We start from the raw sequence: 7,968 nt of genomic DNA on the forward strand, positions 1-7,968 counted from the left end.
GTACCCCTACGACCATAGTTCCCCCTTCGTCTACTGTGTGTATTAAGGGTGGCCGAGGATCAGCTTCAATTGTTGGTATCTCCAAGTTTGGTCCCCTCGATTGAGCTTCCACCCGCGGTACTAAAACTACTGGTATGGTTTGATTCTGACCGTTGGTTGACGGCATTCCGAAGACTGGTGGATGTGCGGGATGATGTGTCATAGATTCTGCCACCCCTTCACTTTGTTGATGGATTTGGTTTGAAACCAAAGTCTTGTTAGCTTCTGTATCCTGTAGGGCCGCAACAGTTGCGTTGTTCTTTGTGTCTGCTGCTTTGAGAGCCGCGGCTGCAATGGAGTTAGTGTTCATAGGTGAGGTGATTTCCGCAACATCCTGCCTCTGAATAGCTGTTTTAGCTTTGTCTCCTTTCTGCTTGCTTCAGGTCATGACCGGGGTAATCCTCGGTGTCTCCTTTGATGAGGCTTTGGTTTTTCCTGCCTCTAGTATCTTTTCCATTTTTAATCTTTTTCTGCATAGGGGAATAAATAAAGAGAACCAAAGATATCCACGAGGATCAAGTTAGTGTCATTCGTATCCGCAAAATTATTAGAATAGAAGGAAATGAGCTTCCCAAGGGCCTTAATAAAAGAGAAACGTAAAGACTCCATCGGTCTAGTTTTCGCAATACAAATCCTCTAATAAACAATCATGGACATTGTTTTCAGACTACATTTGAAAAAGAAAACTCTTGAAAAGGAAGATCCGTCGCGAGAACTCATAAATTTGGATTATGAAGTCTTAGTTTTAAAAGAAAAAGCCTCACGTGCAAATCTGTGATAGATAGTCGTGGATTTGTCTGCTTTAAAATGGTGTTTGTGAAAATGAAGACCATGAACCCAGAATAAAAAAGCTTTTGAAAGCACGCTGAACCAGAATAAAAAAGGTTTTGAAAGCACGCTGAACCCAGAATATGGCACAACCGTAATGCTCGTTTAAGGTGAAATCACAAGATAATATAAATCTTTTACCGGGATAAAGTCCCTGTTTCTAGCGCCAAATTGTGAACACATAAATCACGAAGCCATCCATGTGTTCACAAACAATATTCGCATACATTCTAATTCTAGAATTGTACGTCGTATGCGTAAAGGGGATGATTATATCGATTCATCGACTCGAAGCCTTCGGGATTGTCATTGTCTAGTCGAATATTATCATAAATAATGTTCGTATAAATGAATAAACCGAGAATCAAGTATAAATGTAAAGCACATGAAGTTTAACGCTGAATGTAAGGTGCTGAAATGTAAATAAGACAGATTTACGTGGTTCGGCACTAAGGCCTACATCCACGGGGCTGGTGTTTCACTATGTATTGAATGATTACAAAGATAGTCGAATGACTTTAGAGTATACATAGGTCTGCGGAAGTAGGGGGATTATTTACTCTTCCTATTTCTCTCTCCTATATTCTCCTATAATTTCTCTGGATTGGTCGACCCCTTCTCTCTTAGTGGAGAGGGGTATTTATAGGGTTGGAACGGGGGTCCCATTTCTGAGGCGCCGTTGTAATCTTATCTTCTTGTTCTTTGTGCCTATTACGCAGAGGTCTTCGGCATATGCTGCGACCTGAGCTTGAATACGAAGGATTATCCTCGCCTCTTCCACGAGCTGATTGACACGTGTATATCTCTTTGGTATTTAATGCGGGTAGATGGATGTCTGCTCGTGTCAGAAAAGTGTCTCTTTGTCTGGTCATATCTGTGTCAGCCAAACTTCCTCTCGGCCGTTGATCTGGGATCTTCCTCGGGATTGGGTGTGATAACACCCAAGGGGTATTATCTAGTGCTCCTCTGAGCCATCATACCTTTGTGATCCTCTGTCCCTGACCGTTAGATCTGCTGACCGGTGGCATCTTCTGATGAGATGCTTGCTATCATGTTTTGATATCTTATTTTGCATGCCTTCCACGTGTCTCTTTCTGTACACGTGGTGGATGATGAAAGGTGTACATACACTATTGGTTTAATGCACGGCGGAAATTATTGGGTTCCTATCCAATTCTAGTGTGCAGGTTCAAGGACCTGAAACAAACAGCGGAAGGACAACTCTTGCAAGCGCATAACTGTTTGACGGAAGTCCTGAAAGAAGAGAAATGGGTGGTGTTCTAGTTGTTTAGTTATGGCCATCTACTTAAATTAATTCAGGTAAAATCTTCGTAATTGTGAAAAATTCTTGACTGAACAGGACTTGAAGTTGTCCATAATTTTTTTTATGAATGATTAGAATTCATGAATTTTCTTAATTAGTAATTATTCTTGTGAAAACCTTAGTAGTGAACTTGATAAATCATATGCCAAATGTTTTGACCACTTCAGATTGAGATCTTAAATTGTTCTTGAGGATTTTCTTATTTAGTCATGTTTACATGAGGTATCGGTGTTGATAGTTTAGTATAGCCTAATGTTGTTCTCATTTGTGGTAACGTGTATATGAGTTACTTCTTAGAATTGAAATTCGTATTAAATATTACTTTGCAAAACTTAAGAAATGAACTTGGGAATTTGGTCTATTCTTGCTATTTGGATAGAAAACTAGAAAATTGATTGACCAATGCTTGTGTATAAGCAATCAAGTTGTAAGTTATAGTGGGGAAATGATGGGTCTACAAGTGACTAGACAATGACATTCTCTGGCTTAGCCTTTGATGTCTCTCTACAATTTTTCATTGACTGCATTTGTGCCGTGCTTGACAATTAATGGATTTGTCTGGAATTTGTTGAATGATTTTCTATAATATGGAGCTGTGGTACCTCATTTAGATAAGCTAACGCCAGTTTATGGAAATGTCTTAATAAGTAAATGTCTATCATTGTTGTTTATTCATATGCTCTGCAGGCATCCAGTATTAAGAAATGGTGAGAATTTTCTTGGGCCCTATCGTAGCGACAACAAGTCATTTCATTCCTTGCTTCCATCTGACTGTTGTAGAATTTTTGAAATGGATATATGGAGACTTTTAAATTTTTTGAATGTGCTTGCTATACGACCTGTAGGAGCTGTATGTATCTACTGGCTTGAGGATGATTTCAGAATGTACAGAAGCCTTCCTATATTGTTAGATACTTAGATCCAGTATCTCTTTTGTGCAATAATATGTATCTCGTTAAGTAATGTGTAGTTATGGTCAGTAGTATCTGGTATTGTTAGTGTATACACTGGGTAATTGATGTAGTGATCTGAGATCCTTGTTTACTGTCCAAAAACTTTAGCTATGCCGGTATATGTTTGCTTACTTCTTTATGTGTATCACCGATGGTTGACTCCAGTCTTTTTAGTTTCTCACCTGGGTGTCGAAAGGTAAATATTTCTTCTTGTTGGGAGTATATACAAGATATTGTCAAATTGGGTAGATCTGCTAGGAGTTGATTTGTAAACAGATTGTTCTTATAAATTCCCAGTACATTTTTTGAATTGTCTGTATGCATAATGGAATGATAAATGCTAAGCCGGAACTGAAAATGCATCGTATTTTATAGAATGCAGAATATTGTGAATATTTGAATGGCAGGTGTTCTGGGGAAGCCTTGAAGTGGAGGTATGGTCTAGTTCTCTAGGTCGTGTGCTCAACTTTATTAGAAGTGATAGTTATTGCTATGCAGTTCATATTATCCGCACTGTCGAATGTTAGAGATAGTTGCTGCGAGTACGCAGTTCATACTGTCTCTCGTAAGAGATAATTGCTACTGATAAGGGTAGTTCATGTTATCTAAATAAATAAATGACGAACTATGGTCGTGCTTGATCCCTTTCCAGTTATGGAGGCGCGTACTGTGTAGACAGCCGCTTTGCGGTTCAGCACAACTGTGCAAGGTTGTTCATATCATCAGAAAGGAGTTGGTTACTGCTGGGCAGTTCATACCATCTATTCGGAGATGGTTGCAACCTTCGCAGTATACATCGTTGGTAAGAGGTAGTTGCAGTACTAGCTGTTCACACTACCTAGGAAGGAGATGATTGCTGCTTTCCAGTTCATAGCATCTGAGAAGGATGGTTGCTGTACACGGTGACAGTTCATACCATCAAGCTAGAAATGATTATTAATTCTTTTTAGAGTAGTTCATATCTGCTCAACTGACCGGACTCTTGGGGGTTAGCTAAGGCGAATAACTGTCGGGTCCCTACAGGGATGAGCCATAACTGACAGGTCCCCCCGGGGATGAGCTTAGGCTAATAACTGTTGCATCCCTATGGGGATGAGCTATTAACTGACGGGTCCCTAAGGGGATGAGCCATCGCTAGTAACTGTGGAGTCCAAACTGGATGAGGAAATGATACTTACTCAGATTGATAAATTGATAAACAATTGCTTGGTAAAAATGGAGTTGGTCGGCGAAGCTTAAAATCTCAGTTCTTAAAGTGGCATATCGGGAAGTCAAAGCTAGCGGGTCGAACCCCGATCCAGTGGAAGCGAATAGTTTCTTGTCAGTCACACGCATACTAAAGCTGTCAATACAGATGCTCAGCTAGTACTTAGTATTTGAGAAACTTAATCAGTGGCAACTAGTATCTCATAGGGGTTTCACATGACACAAATTGTTGACAGTTTCCGCGTTCACTTAGGTGTATTTTCCATATTAACATTTTCAGTACTATAAAATGATAAATATTTGAACTTAAGTGATTGGGTGATTGATTTGTGTTTGGAACTTCATCATCAGTAAGTCATGTTTTAGGTTATGAGTTTTGCTTACATGTGTTAGCTATGCCATTAAATTAACAGAACAGAACAGTGTATGCTGAAATCATAGGTCCTTTCTCCTTTGCGGAACCAGTTTGTGATATTTAATTAGTTAAGTTTCTTTATGGCACATTTTTATTGTCAATAACACTGTTAGTTTCTATTGTAATTACTATTTTTGAGTCCCTTGTTTTAAAGATTCTAGAATTTGCAGGTTCCCATAAGGAGAGAAAGATTGATGTCTCTGTGCCACATTCTTGTTTTAATCAAGGTAAGACAACAATACTGTTATTTGCAATTGGAGAACCTACAGTTATTGCATCTTATATGTAATCTGTTTGATATAGATTGTTGAGGACATATTCAGAAAGAAGGAACTAGATATCATCCAAAGTTTTCCACATATTATCAATCTTATCCAGAATGAGATAGAGCAGTCACTCCTACAAGTAAAGGTATATGTCTATCTGCTCTTAGGCGCTAGTGTGTGATGTTGCCAACTTCCATGTTTTTTGACATTAATTTGGAAGTGCATCTTTTGATGTTAATCATCATTTGTAGTGAAAGCTGTAGTAAGAAATTTCCAGGAGGAAGTCAAGTCGGCAAGATTAAAATTTTAAGCTCTTTAATACTTAATTATATATTCGGGATTCATCATTCTCCCTTTGGGGAGTTGTGACTTTTGACCTTTAAAGAGAAAACAAACTTGCTTTCAGAATAAATATATCATACATGAGCTATCTTAGTCATTCATGATTATCTCAGCAATAAATTTCTGTAATATGCATTACTAATGCTGCTTTCAGGAGTGCAAATGAAAAGTACTACTCTAATCCCTTGTGCATTTGTGTAATCTCCATCTTTCGTGTATGCGACTCTTTCTGTGCATTTGTATATGACTCGTTATTTAAATATATGCGTGAATGAAGTTTCTCGTTTTGTTCTAAGACAAGCTCCCTGCATTCCTTCCATACACGATTTTCGCTTAATAGTAGAAATATATAATTTCTTTTGTCTCTATTTCATACAATATCTGATCTCTGAAACACAAATAATGGACAGTTTCTTGGTTATTTCTTCGTATAGGAGTTAGCCTTTTAAATCCAGGCATCAGGGTCGAAAGTCATTATTTGGTTATTCAAGTAACAAGTTAATATTAGCTAAATGTACCAAATGTGATCACAAGATGTGACAATGCTCTTCTGATCCTCTTTTATTCGCCAGCTTATTTATAAATACATACATACATGGATGTATGCTAACTCTTCATGCTGTTGGGCACATATCTACACGTAATTGTCTATCTTTTGCTGTATAAATGGTTGTGTAATGACAATTTGAATTATGCTTTTTCGTATTGAAGATCAGCAAAGAAACTACAAATGCCTTGAGTACAAGTGAGTAGGTATGATGTGGCTATGAAGCTTCCATTTGCGGATGAGGAGTTATGGCTTTTGGAACAGATATGGTTTACCATCACTGGTATTGGAAATGTGTTAGGGATGGTGAGGGCCCTGCAAGCAGGGTGTGCGCGCCATGCCTACAATAAATCTCGGTATGATCACAAACTTCACAAATGAATTTGTCTTGTGCTAGCAATTCTTACGTGTTTGATCTAGCAAAGAATAAAATAAAAATACTCGTAATAACTATGTTTCATGAACTCAATTAGGCTTTTTGACGTGTGTGTTTTTATGCAAACTGGCAAGTACTCGAAGTTATGAAAAAGATATTCAAAAGCTTGGCTCAATGGATGAAATGGTTACAGCCGCCAAAACAGTGGACACAGCAATAGAATTCTCACACCATGTTGAAGCGCGTGTGAATGTTTTTTCTTCTCTTCTTACTACAATTCCAAAGGTAATTTTGTTTTTTGTTCATGTCATATACAAGTCTTAATTGCTGCACCGCAGAATATTACAGTGGTTAATCAGTGAAGAGTCTCTAACTTCCATTTATTGCCACTTTATCTTCTAAATTAATAATAGTAGATATTCATTTGTATGTAGGGACTTCAGAGCAGTGAGATCTCAAAAAAAAAATCATCAGCAGTTTATCATCCTAGTTTTCCTTTCTCTCAATGTCAAAAGATTTTTTTTTTTTTTTTTTTTTTTTTAATGTTTGAGTGAAAAGATTAAAAGCGAATTTTGCTTCTGATGCCATATTTATTTGATAATTTGGCAATTTTTTCAGATAAATTATGTGGTGAAATTTCAGAGGCTAGCATTAACGTGCCCAAATATCTCTATTGCAGGGTACAGAACAAGAAAAGGCACTAGATGGGCTTCACTGGTTTGCCAACATGAGTGAGCAGTGAACACTTAGATCAGCAATTGCTCTGTCTCCGGAGGAAATTAAAGTTACAGAGTAACATATGGGTAGCAGTGGTCTTGCCGATTAAAGATTTGGGGCCAAACAGGTTCACCATTTTCAACAGAAACAGAAACAGAAAAAGGTTTGATAAACATCTCATTCTACTTGTCAACAATTAATATTTTTTCACTGTTTTGCCGAGTGAAGGTTTTACTCAGGCGTCCTAGATTCCCTATATTGTTCAAATGGACCATCTAGTTCCTAATATCATCTGCGTCTTCCTCATTTAGTTGATCACTTCTGATTGACATCCAGTTTAATTAATGTTACCCATTTAACTTGGTTTGCAGGTAGACTGATAAAATCAAAAATTATCAAAATGGAGTTGGAGCTTGTTCACTCTAGTCTTGATTCTGCGCGGACAATCATCACTTGTAACCAGGGGATTACTTTGAAGTAGTACAGTTAACTTTTCATGTTGCCTGATTGTATCCTCACTTACCATTACCCTTGGCCCTAATACATTTAGCTTGAGAAACGAAACATAGTGCTGTTACTGTTTTGGATTTTTTTTTCAGGAAGCAACAAAATTGAGAACAATGAATCAGTCTTTTGAGTTTTGGCAGGTTGATGGTAACAACTTACATTATAATATGGTCAAAAGCAGGTTAAAATCAGGTTGGAGAATGAATAAGCTGAGAAGTGCTCATTATATATGCAATTGAAAAATACCCTAATCAATTGCATTTTTATCATCTCCTTCCAAGTACAGAACATAATTCCTTCAAATTTGAGGCTGAGAAGTGCCCATTATATATGGAACAACTTGTAACACTTGTTCATTGAGTGGAGGTGTGTGTCGAATGCTCCTCGGTTTCAGAGCACATCTATTGAGTGCAGAATGCTCAAATTATCTCTTCTTTTGCGACCATCT

General features: G+C 37.7%; 1 long non-coding RNA gene across 2 annotated transcripts; it reads left to right on the top strand.

The window, feature by feature from the left end:
• The first annotated feature begins 2,068 nt into the window (after positions 1-2,068).
• On the top strand, positions 2,069-7,659 carry LOC113293717. 2 transcript variants are annotated; one of them, XR_003332499.1, is made up of 7 exons: positions 2,069-2,187; positions 4,936-4,992; positions 5,069-5,176; positions 6,085-6,276; positions 6,431-6,581; positions 6,976-7,176; positions 7,385-7,659. It is a non-coding gene; the product is annotated as an uncharacterized LOC113293717 (long non-coding RNA). The 2 variants fall into 2 exon arrangements; XR_003332500.1 differs by having other exon boundaries at positions 6,440-6,581.
• Positions 7,660-7,968: the final 309 nt, after the last annotated feature.

This window comes from Papaver somniferum, chromosome 7 (genome assembly GCF_003573695.1).
Source record: "Papaver somniferum cultivar HN1 chromosome 7, ASM357369v1, whole genome shotgun sequence".
NCBI classification, from domain to species: domain Eukaryota; kingdom Viridiplantae; phylum Streptophyta; class Magnoliopsida; order Ranunculales; family Papaveraceae; genus Papaver; species Papaver somniferum.